The sequence below is a fragment of the Formica exsecta genome, unplaced genomic scaffold (assembly GCF_003651465.1).
Source record: "Formica exsecta isolate Colony F162 unplaced genomic scaffold, ASM365146v1 scaffold187, whole genome shotgun sequence".
NCBI classification, from domain to species: domain Eukaryota; kingdom Metazoa; phylum Arthropoda; class Insecta; order Hymenoptera; family Formicidae; genus Formica; species Formica exsecta.
Window position 1 is genome coordinate 26,082 of NW_021849177.1, and position 13,244 is coordinate 39,325.

General features: G+C 37.6%; 1 pseudogene; it reads left to right on the forward strand.

Moving 5' to 3' along the window:
- The window catches only part of LOC115233728, a 21,174-nt pseudogene extending 10,034 nt beyond the window's left edge, over window positions 1-11,140 (forward strand).
- Window positions 11,141-13,244: the final 2,104 nt, after the last annotated feature.

A 13,244-nucleotide genomic window follows, 5' to 3' on the forward strand; every position in this document is an offset into this window, starting at 1 on the left:
TATTGTTAATAATTATTAATAATAATTATTATTAATAATTATTAATAATAATAATTAATTTATAATTTTTTCATCATTGTTTACCTGGCCTCGTTTATTTTTCTTCACAGGAGATGACATTAGTGGCACTTCAATATTCAATTCTTCCATCGCACTTTGTAAATACTTTTGTGGAAGAAAAACACTAAAAATTAACTCATAGGGTTATAATGATCGGGGGGACCTGTCACTCGTTGCTAGCACTGACAAGCTGCATGAGCGATACGGCGATGTGGTGGGGGCTTTCTAAGATGGAGACTTGCGCGAAACGGACGAATTTTCGTCCGGACCAAAGTCATTCTCCTTTTGGATAGAGTATATATCGATTCTGTAGACTTTTTTTAAATTAATAACGTACTCTTCGCCATTCGCGTCCGCTAATGGTTTTCATGATGGCAATATTCGCGGTTCACAATATTGCACGTGGCGTGACTCATTCGACGTCTCTTGCTCGACCACGCGTGATTATTTCATATTTGGAACCACCTCCGCGGTAGGCATATACGCTGTACTTGTCGACATTGCCACCTCATGTCTTGTGCCGGCATTGTAAGCGCTACCATTGATCAACGGGATCAATGATAGCGCTTACAATGCCGGCACAAGACATGAGGTAGCGACCGCTGAAAATTTCTTCGAGGCGATAATGTACCGCGATCGCTACATTTTGCAAAGATAAGTACTTATTCAAGTACTTCCGCTATCAAACGCGGAAATCCTTTGTCGACAATGATATCTATACAATATTCCAAAATTTTATAGTGCAACAATAAGAATTTAATGCCAAATAAATATTAGATTTATTTCTCTTTAATATTGAGAAGGTAATATATATCTTATATCTTGCGGAGATTGCAAAAGTGAACGACAATAGAAATTAACTTTGTAGTGAATTAAGTGCATTTGTCTTTAAAACGATAAAAGCACATTTGCGTGCCGGTACACAAGTGCGCGACTACCATTCTTCGGATTACGCTGTCATTTTCATAATGACAATGGCCGAATGGTCCACGCATTGTATCCATGATGAGCAATTTACAATGTAAATCCTGCCACCTTTGCAAATCTCCTGTCTGTTGTATCGAGTGCTCGCAATGGCCAACTTGTTTCATTAATGATTGTCTCGAATAATAATTTCATTAAAATTTTGCTTCGAATGCAAGCAGATCTCGGCAATGTGTTCGTTATTAATTTTTCGACGCTTTGATGTAAAAGGCAGTCATATATAATATTTCGATTAGAATATCAATAAATATATTGAGGCTGCGAGGAATATTTTTTTTCCGTGTACCATCTCCGCCGATAAAGCATGCAGATAAATTAATTTCTAATTCCAATTCAGAACAAAATTACTATATAAATGTTTATACGCATGCGGCAATAACGCAACTCGATTGATCATCTATCGCGAAATTTTATGTTTGAGTTAACTGATAATTGCATTATTTTATGTAAATGTAATATTTGAATATTAGTTATTGACGAAATAATTTAAAATCTATATTGGTCACATCGATATTTGTATCTTATATTTAATTCAAAATGAATGTTTTTTTCGTCCGATTAAAATTTTATTATAATCATTATTAGATTACCGGGAACAATGATACGTAGTATGCATATTGTCTCCGTATCACAGCGAGACTACAGGCGGACTGGAAGTTAGGTGGATTATCAGGGCAACAAGAATGATTTTACCGGTCTTAAACGAAGGCTGGCCGACGTCAATGGTGACGCCGATTGCGGCAGCGACGGCGGCATTAGAACGGAATCGTCGACGTACGACCAACTCGCGTTCGCCAGGATGCATTCCCCAGCCCTATGAATGAATGCCTACGCACGGCTTGCGACGTGATCCGGAACCGTTCATCTGGCTCTCGCGTGCCCTGTTACGCACGCGCGCGTAGGAATCGCGAGCTTGAAGATCGACTAATTTACACGCGTTTTACCTACGCGCCTATATCGGTTGTTGTGCCCATTTGTCGGAACGAGAGATGGACCACCGACATCGAAATAGTTCTCGTTGTACATCTCGAAATAAATTCTGTTTTCGAGATCGCGTAAACAGTTCTTTCTATGCGAGCTTCATTATTCTATTATTATCTTCTAAACATGTTCCTCTCAAGCAGCTTGTTTTTATTTTATGAATTATATCTGGTGTTCTCGGTACAATTCATATATCTTTTTATTAATTCTTATTCGGTATCTTAATGTTTATTGATCAACGCATGGTCTAAATATTCTTCTCAGAATTTTCCTCTTTTTTGCAGTTCGATACATTCTAACTTACCGCTTTTTTTGTATATGGATATTATAACGCCTTTCTCCCATTCTGTTAGTATTTTGTCCGCATTCCATATGACGCTTATAAAATAGAGTATAGCCTCAATTAACTTGAGATTTTTTGTTTGATTTTAATTTTATTAATATAATTATAATGTTTTAAGATAGGAGGTCAATCAAATTGAATATAAATTAATTAATATTCTGAAATGCGGGGCATTTAATCTGTTTACTTTATTTTTACTTACTTTCAACTCGCTTAATTCTGTTTTATTTTATTTTATTCCTTGCGTCCGTAATTATCGAGACCATCGTGCTTTATCAATCACGTTCGGAATGTCGGCCCGTGCCTACGCACGGCTTGCGACGTGATCCGGAGCCGTTCATCTGGCTCTCGCGTGCCCTGCTACGCACGCGTGCGTAGGAATCGCCAGCTTGAAGATCGGTGACTAATTTGCACGCGTTTTACCTACGCGCCTGTCGGTTGTTGTGCCCATTTGTCGGAACGAGAGATGGCCCATCGACATCGAAATAGTTTTCGTTGTACATCTCGAAATAAATTCTGTTTTCGAGATCGCGTAAACAGTTCTTTCTATGCGAGCTTCATTATTCTATTATTATCTTCTAAACATGTTCCTCTCAAGCAGCTTGTTTTTATTTTATGAATTATATCTGGTGTTCTCGGTACAATTCATATATCTTTTTATTAATTCTTATTCGGTATCTTAATGTTTATTGATCAACGCATGGTCTAAATATTCTTCTCAGAATTTTCCTCTTTTTGCAGTTCGATACATTCTAACTTATCCGCTTTTTTTGTATATGGATATTATAACGCCTTCCTCCCATTCTGTTAGTATTTTGTCCGCATTCCATATGACACTTATAAAATAGAGTACAGCCTCAATTAACTTGAGATTTTTTGTTTGATTTTAATTTTATTAATATAATTATAATGTTTTAAGATAGGAGGTCAATCACATTGAATATAAATTAATTAATATTCTCAAATGCGGGGCATTTAATCTGTTTACTTTATTTTTACTTACTTTCAACTCGCTTAATTCTGTTTTATTTTATTTTATTCCTTGCGTCCGTAATTATCGAGACCATCGTGCTTTATCAATCACGTTTGGAAAATATCTTTTCTGTAATCTTTTAAAAAAGTCGATAAGAGGGTCGAAACCCATTGGAACGATCATTTATTGGAAATGTAAAATTGAACGCGATATTTTCACTTCGGCTATATAATGATTAGAATCTGAATGATTAGTTTACGAACTATCGTGCGATAAAATCACTGACCGCGGGCCATCTTCAAACAGGTTTATCGGTTCCCTCAAGCACCTTTTTATCGACCATCGCTTTTCAAACAGATAGCGACCGGATTTTAGCATTTTACATTGTCTCAAAATTATAGTAATTCCGCGGTTCCACAAAATCCTGTGTCACTAAAAGCCGCCCGGCAATTACCGCCCGGGCGCGAACGAGCAGCATAAATCGTCAACACGTGTAATTAACAGCCGGTATCACGTTCTTGAATAATCAGCAATTAAGTGGCGCGTAACTACCTAATACTTGCCTGTTACTGGTATAGATAGCTACATTGTAAGCTATCTATGTACTATTCAATGCTACTTTGAATATTTCATATTTGCTTACGGTATAATTAATATTAGTTAATTAGACCAAAAAATTTTTTAAAATAAAAGATATTTATTCTCTCTTTCTCTTTATCAATTCGGCAAAACATTGGTTTTGTTTTAATTCTACATTCGATATGGAGGAGACATTTATTTAATTGTTGAAGGATCACGAGACATGAGTTCTGTTATATGACCGCATCTTATGATATGTCTTGCTCTGCTTCTCATTGGCCGTGTTCCAAAATTTACTGCCAGGACTGGAAATATATAATATATATGAATTATAGATTTTCAGTACTGGAATGAATATGATAATGATACATTGTAACTTATCGCTTTTTTTTGTATATGGATATTATAACGCCTTCCTTCCATTCTGTTAGTATTTTGTCCGCATTCCATATGACGCTTATAAAATAGAGTATAGCCTCAATTAACTTGAGATTTTTTGTTTGATTTTAATTTTATTAATATAATTATAATGTTTTAAGATAGGAGGTCAATCACATTGAATATAAATTAATTAATATTCTCAAATGCGGGGCATTTAATCTGTTTACTTTATTTTTACTTACTTTTAACTCGCTTAATTCTGTTTTTTTTTCCCCGTAATTATCGCGGCCATCGTGCTTTATCGATTACGTTCGGAAAACATCTTTGTAATCTTTTAGAAAAGTTAGAGAGTCGATAAACCCATTGGAACGATCATTTATTGGAAATGTAAAATTGAACGCGGTATTCTCACTTCGGCTATATAATGACTAGAATCTGAATGATTAGTTTATGAACTATCGTGCGATAAAATCACTGACCGCGGGCCATCTTCAAACAGGTTTATCGGTTCCCTCAAGCACCTTTTCATCGACCATCGCTTTTCAAACAGATAGCGACCGGATTTTAGCATTTTACATTGTCTCAAAATCATAGTAATTCCGCGGTTCCACAAAATCCTGTGTCACTAAAAGCCGTCCGGCAATTACCGCCCGGGCGCGAACGAGCAGCATAAATCGTCAACACGTGTAATTAACAGCCGGTATCACGTTCTTGAATAATCAGCAATTAAGTGGCGCGTAACTACCTAATACTTGCCTGTTACTGGTATAGATAGCTACATTGTAAGCTATCTATGTATTATTTAATGCTACTTTGAATATTTTATATTTCCTTACGGTATAATTAATATTAGTTAATTAGACCAAAAAATTTAAAAAAATAAAAGATATTTATTCTCTCTTTCTCTTTATCAATTCGGCAAAACATTGGTTTTGTTTTAATTCTACATTCGAAATGGAGGAAACATTGATTTGATTGTTGAAAGATCACGAGACATGAGTTCTGTTATATGACCGCATCTTATGATATGTCTTACTCTGCTTCTCATTGGCCGTGTTCCAAAATTTACTGCCAGTACTGGAAATATATAATATACGTGAATTATAGATTTTCAGTACTGGAATGAATTTGATAGTTTTAATTACCTTACAAATTAACGTTTTAATTAATTCGCTCTTTTCGCCATTTACACGTTGGCCGTATCGCTTACCAGCGACGCAATTCACCGTTAGCATATAAGCACGTGCGATTGCATTAAATTTCCTTGGGAGGTGTAACCGCGGGACGCTAACATTACGATGTAAAACACATTTACATTTAAGTACATTTAAGTACATTAATAACGATGTTTGCGAATGACATGCTTTGTTATGACAATGTCTGCCCTATTCCTATGGCTGACCATGCTTCAGTGCCCTTTTCGAGGCTATCATCAAAACAGTCCTTTTCAGGGCTATCGAACGATTTCACGACAAGAAGCCGAAGCAAGAAGACACCTCGCTTCATCAACATTATCAATATTATTGCTTTGATGTATTAAAAGCATTCCGCCTCACTATCTCAACGTTCACTTTTTACCAGCGAGACGAGTGTGAACTCGTACGAGACCTTGATGACCGAGCAGTTGAACAAACATCTTGTCGAGCAAGAGCTTCACCTGTATAGTTTTGACTCGCTCGAAGTCGACGATGGCGCTCCGATTGACAACCTATACAAGATTTTGATGGCCGAGCAATTGAGCAAACAACTCGTCGAGCAAGAGCTTCACCTGGACAGCTTTAATTCGCTCGATGTCGACGATGACGCTTCGATTGATAATCCGTACGAGGCCTTGATGATCGCCAAGCAATTGAGCAAACAATTCGTCGAGCAAGAGCTTCACCTGGACAGCTTTAATTCGCTCGAGTTCGACGATGACGCTTCGATTGATAATCCGTACGAGACCTTGATGATCGCCAAGCAATTGAGCAAACAATTCGTCGAGCAATAGCTTCACCTGGACAGCTTTAATTTGCTCGAGTTCGACGATGACGCTTCGATTGACAATCCGTACGAGGCCTTGATGACCAAGTAATTAAGCAAACAACTCGTCGAGCAAAAGCTTCACCTGGACAGCTTTAATTCGCTCGAGTTCGACGATGACGCTTCGATTGACAATCCATATGAGGCCTTGATGACCGTCAAGCAATTGAGCAAAGAACTCGTCGAGCAATAGTTTCACCTGGACAGCTTTAATTCGCTCGAGTTCGACGATGACGCTTCGATTGACAATCCGTACGAGGCCTTGATGACCAAGTAATTAAGCAAACAACTCGTCGAGCAAAAGCTTCACCTGGACAGCTTTAATTCGCTCGAGGTCGATGATGACGCTCCGATTGACAATCCATATGAGGCCTTGATGACCGCCAAGCAATTGAGCAAACAACTCGTCGAGCATGAGCTTCACCTGGACAGCTTTGATTTGCTCGAAGTCGATGATGACGCCCCGATTGACGAATCACCGGTGACCATCGACAACCTTGGAAAATCAGATGAGGAATCTGAAATCTCCGATTTGGACAATGACGATTCGAACGATTCCGATTATGATCCTGCCAATGAGTTTTCCTCGATGAAACTTCGTATCTACACCCATGAAGTTTCATTGGAGATGTGAGAAAAGTTCTTCCGGTATTACACGAAGCAAGAAGATCTCAAACTCGTTGACTTGTTCGATGAGTTCTTTGCCAAGTGCAAGAATGTCAGGCAGGAGGTCGTTCATAGGCGGTTCCAAAGATTCGTGGACGGCTAATGGCACCAGTTTCAAACGCTGGCGCAAACGAAGGCATCGAATCGGCAAAAATCAATAAGGAGATGATGAAGATGTTCGAAGAAAAGCGTAAGCAGCACGGCCGTGTCACCGACAGAACGATTCGGCAGTGTGCACTCCAGTGAAGAAGACTAAGTTCCCAAACACCAAGTTTAAAGCTTGCTCGCCTGGCTGTATCACTTTAAGAAACAAAATCGAATTGTTTCTCGGGCCGTTACTCACAAGGTGGGCCATGACTTCTGGAAGAATCAGGTCAAGCTGGAAGAGAAACGAGCCTAATTCATCGTGCTCGTGAAAAACACCATTCATGACAAAAGCTACATGTCTGAAGAGATCTTTAACTGTGACCAGTTCCGCTTTGACAAGGAGCTGCACAATCACAGAACGCATGCGTTTAAAGGCGAACAAGCAAGTCGCTGTTGTCGTTGGCTCCAAGATCGCCACCATTCTTATATGATCATGCCCATTGTCAACATGGCGGAGATGATCTAGCCTCCTACTTGAAGAGCCAGGAATCAAATGGATAATGGCCAAGCGTCAAGTTGCCCAAGTTCCCACCGAACATCTTGATTCGATCTTCTCGGGAACCACCGCAATGATGACCAACGATGACTTGGTGGTCTTTAATAAAATATACTTCATATCCTCTTGAAGAGGTGTTTAATAAAATATACTTTATATCTTTGCGCCGTACGCTGGAGCGTACATTGCGTACTGCCTAATAACGGCATCGCCGTGGGGAGAAAAATAACCTCTGACTGTAGACAGAAAATTATTTATATCCATTTATACCACTTTCTATTTCGTTTATACCACAAAACTACAGCATTTAAAAAATTTTTTAAATCTATTATAAAAAATAATTTAATAATATTTTTAACTTAGCATTAAACGGCCAGCGAGATTCAACATAGAATCATTTGTACCTGTTTGTACCACTTTCAATTTTGTTTATACCTTAAAGAGTACAGAATTACATTTTTAATTTTTAACACCTTATAAAGAATAACTTTCAATTTTTGTAAGATATCGTAAAACGGCCAATGGGATACGACAAAGAATTATTTATACCAGTTTGTATCGCTTTTAATTTGATTAGTACTTCAAAAGGTACAGAATTATAGCATTTTTTCTTTTTATTATTCTTATTTAATCTTTATCAAATTTGGCCGTTTTAAAGATATCGCGAAACGTTCAATGAGATTCAATAGAAAATCATTTATACCGTTTTTGATTTTTTTTAGTATCTTAAGATACAGAATTATTGCGACCACACCTATACGGTTACGAGGGACGGAATACTTCCGGTCCCTTCGAGCGAAATGAGTCGACATCGTTGTTAAACGCATATCCTCTGCGGGATATATTTATATACTGGATTCGCTATCGACGACGATACCGCGGAATGGAGAGAGGGAATACCTTTACTCTCTTCTATAATGTCGCCCCTACGCGCAATCGTGCCGCTCGTTTAGATGTTAATGTAATAGAGCCGGTATTGTATCATGCCGCGCAAATATGAGCTCGGCATTTCTTAGAATCACGTATTTGTAATGCATTTCGGTGTGATCAATAGAGTTAAGATTGTTAAACATGCAACGAAGTAAGCGAGGCAACCCCGACATTTAAAATCCCAACGAGGCTTGCCGGCAAAATTGAGCAGCAGCCACAACGAAACACCACGCCCACGTCTAGAAATTTTTGATCGATACCGCGCGGGCACCTATTATCCACGACGATAATTAGTCTCGCAATGCCGATTGTGCAAACGACATCGTCGGGCGCGATTTGCGAGATTCTAATTCGGAATGCACCGCGTTCCACGGTGAAAAATACTTTAGCAGGTGTGTATTCTCTATTGTTATCCCGCGGATAACAATAGAGATAGACGAGATGAAAAAAAAGCAAAATCGAATAAAGAATTGCAGAAAAATATTTGTTATTCAAAAAAGGCACCATGATTTTATTACTGTGTAATTAATTAATTCAATAAACACACCGTAGAGCGCGGTACTCCTATGCGATACATCCAACTTGTTATTACACGATTATGTCGTTAGGATTACGGAGTATTTAAGCGTGCAATTAACAGAACTCATGTCGATAACATTGCGCGGCCTCTAGAACGAATGTAGTTATAAACATATATTAGGTTGAACGGAAAATTCGTTCCATTTTTTGCTAATAGATGAAGACCGAAAAAACAGCACGAACTTTCCGTTCAACCCAACAGTTATAGTTATAAACATGTTATTGCTAAAACATCGTTGAGAATGGTTCATAATTATTGTGCGAGAGAAAGAGAGCTAAGAGATAATTCCAATAATTAAAGATATCGGTCTAACGAGGCGAGACTATATAGAATAAAGATAAAACTTGAGTCTTAAAAGTCCAAACGGTTTATAAGATATGTTTTCTCTAATTCATCTAGACAATTTATTTGGGGTAGAGGATAGAGACATAAACATTAAAGTAAAATCATAGGGCGTTGAATCATGCGGTCAACGTTCATATTAAGTTAAACCCTTTCAGGTGTGAAGTTACAGGAATCTTTTTTTTTTTTTTTTTATGCAGTTGCACTTTGACTGCAACGGGCAATTATTAATCACTCGTTCTGCTTAAGGCGATTCTAGTCATTATGCCGAAAATATTTAACGAACTTCTAGTATCATACAGTAAAACAAACATTTAATCTAAAATAGCACTATAATTTTGAAATCTCTCTTATTTAAATATTTGAATATTAATGTGTTTGATGAATTTTTTCAACACTTTTAATTTGTCATAAATAGAGGTAGGTTATAGTTTCTCTTGTAAATATGAGTGTGCGTTTGAGTGCTGTTAAATATTTGACTAATGATCGAATAATATTAAACGCATGGGCACACGCAGAAAGAAACGCGCCACGATAGAATCTCGAGAAAGGAAATGGAATGTCTTGATCGAGAGATCATTGGCCAATTAAAAACAAGTTCAACGGTACGCGTCTAATCTAAAACAAACAGGGAGAACAGGTCGATTTTTTGTCACGTCGAATGTGGGCGGATGTCTTATGATGTCCGTGAACTCGAATTTATCACCTCGTGGCGGGAAAGGGCGCGATCGAATTGTAGATTGTGAGGAATTTTCGGGGCGATTATTTATGACTAATGCTAATTGTCGCAATGTTTTTTCTAATAGTACGCTCTGACTTAATGTCAAAAAAATGGCAGGCACATTGTGAGATAATTATAAATCAGATCAGTATCTCGCTTGTTTCAGATTCAATCGAGCGGCTTTATTGGTCGCCGTGAAATCCCGCGGATCGGACAAGATTTCCTCGTATCTCGGGGACAGGTTCTGCTTGACGTGTGACATGCCGGGCTAATTTATCGCGGCGGTATAATTATCTTGGTGCCTACCGGTTGTGGTGAGGTTGGTCGACCAATCGAGGATCACCGTTGCGACTTTCGCTCCTCGCTCCATTCGCTCGTAAATACCCGCTTACCGGGTATCCCGATGATTATTTATCGATGAATGACCGACAAAACGAGGAAATCGATTCCGATTGATTCAAATCTCGAATTTAGATAGGAACATTTTGATTGAATATTAATTATTTTAATTTTGTTTATAGAACGTCAGAATTGATAGGACATTTTTTTTAAGAATTTGTGTTTGGATTATTAATTTATTTGACATGCTTTATTTGACAAGATACTCGCTCTTTCGTTCTCGAGAGATCGGTGCGGCCGCGTTATTGCAACGACAATCACAGGAGAGAATGCTTATCAAGTCATTAGGACACCATTATATTCCGGGCAACGTATGTTTAACCCGATTCCAGGATTTATTTTTGTTGCGCACTAGCGAGGGATAATCGTCCATGTGAAGTTATCGATCAATTTCGGCTTTCGCGAAGAATATGGCTTCATTCGAGCGTATCATACGATGCCCTATATTACTACGTATTATTCCTTTGTGATTTTCCACTTTATAATTAAAGAATCGTAGGTTAATTAACGACTAATTAGATATTTAAAAAAGTGAATGTTTGCATATCAGGATATCATCGTTTTCTCGACTGCTGTGATAGCCTTGATAGAGGAATCGGAAATAAATTCGAAATCTCGATCCATCGGTTACATTGTTACATTGATGCATGATTCCTTTTTTACGTAATTGCTCTTTTATATGGAATTATATTGCAATAAAAACGCCCACCGTAGTGATCGTAGCTGCCAGCCGTAATTGACTTTGTATTGAGATTTATCCAGTTCTGCCGGCGATCCCTCAGCTGGTCGATTTCCAGTCACGGTTCTCATTACACTTGCGAACATAATCATTGCCACATATATCATTCTCAATGATTGAAGCAGATTTTTTACGCAAAAAACTCAAAGATGTAATCAAAATTTTCTATTAGTCTTAACTTATATATAAAAGGGGATAACTGTGATATTTCAAAATGTATGTAACAATTCCTATTTAAATAGTTTAAAATACGTAAAGATTTTTCGTAAAATTGCTACTTATAAGAACGATATATTTATATTATCAAGCAAATTAAATTTCTCTCTCTCTAATGAAAACATTAGGGCAAGTGAGAAACTCAGATTAAGCAAATTAAATTTCTCTCTCTCTAATGAAAACATTAGGGCAAGTGAGAAACTCAGATTAAGCAAATTAAATTTCTCTCTCTCTAATGAAAACATTAGGGCAAGTGAGAAACTCAGATTAAGCAAATTAAATTTCTCTCTCTCTAATGAAAACATTAGGGCAAGTGAGAAACTCAGATTAAGCAAATTAAATTTCTCTCTCTCTAATGAAAACATTAGGGCAAGTGAGAAACTCAGATTAAGCAAATTAAATTTCTCTCTCTCTAATGAAAACATTAGGGCAAGTGAGAAACTCAGATTAAGCAAATTAAATTTCTCTCTCTCTAATGAAAACATTAGGGCAAGTGAGAAACTCAGATTAAGCAAATTAAATTTCTCTCTCTCTAATGAAAACATTAGGGCAAGTGAGAAACTCAGATTAAGCAAATTAAATTTCTCTCTCTCTAATGAAAACATTAGGGCAAGTGAGAAACTCAGATTAAGCAAATTAAATTTCTCTCTCTCTAATGAAAACATTAGGGCAAGTGAGAAGAAGATATATGCTAATTATCGCAAAATATTTGAGACAGATCTTTCATAGAAATAGAAAATTAAAAATGCATTTAAATTCAGCATAAGAAATACTTGTTTACCCAATTTTGTTGTTCAGAGTTTCCATCGCTTCTAAACGGCGGCCGCGATAGCGCGTAATTAACGTAACGCAATATTTCGGCCAACCTTCAGACGATGAGACACCTTAGACCCGGGGCGATGCGATTATCTGTCCGCCAGGCGACACCCTATATCTTCGTTAGTGTCCGAGATGATATAAGAAACGCGCGCGGTGCGCTCCTTCGAGGAAACGTCGAAGACTTTTAGGCGTCTCGTATTAGATACGGTGTATCTCGTGCAGGCGGAACGATGCATTGTATCCACGTGTGAATGTTTCAGCTGCCTTCTGACGTAAGTAAATGATCGCGGTACTTGACGATAAAAGCGTAACGGACATTACGGAAGAAATCTAAACCTGATAAGTCTCGAACTTTTGTCTTAAAATACGCGTATTTAATCAACGGTATAATTTTTTTTTATAACTATGAATGATAACCATTGTTTAATCTTTTTTCTACGCGCGCTTTTATATCTTCGTGTACTTCAATCTTCTATATTCAGGACGATTGACTTATAACTTTCAAAATAATTATTTGCTGCATTTTTAATCATTCTTTATTTTGGTGCAGAAGCTTGCTATAACTTTTTCTTATTTAAATTCCATAAAACTCACCTTTGGCCGTTTCTCTAGCGCAGGACAACCTGCTATGCAAACACACTCCCACTCGTGCACGATGCTACAACGATTCCTTCATAATTTTACACGTCGTTAAACTGCTACGGAGCGTCATAAGAAATCTCGTAAGAATTGAGAAAAGCGCGAAGTTCGGCATCATAAAATGTTAATAAGCATGGGCGAAAAAAACGATGGTCAAATTGGTTTCTCGATCGTAAGTTCGAAATTATTGTCGAGTAATACGAGTGCAAATCCGGAATTAACGATAC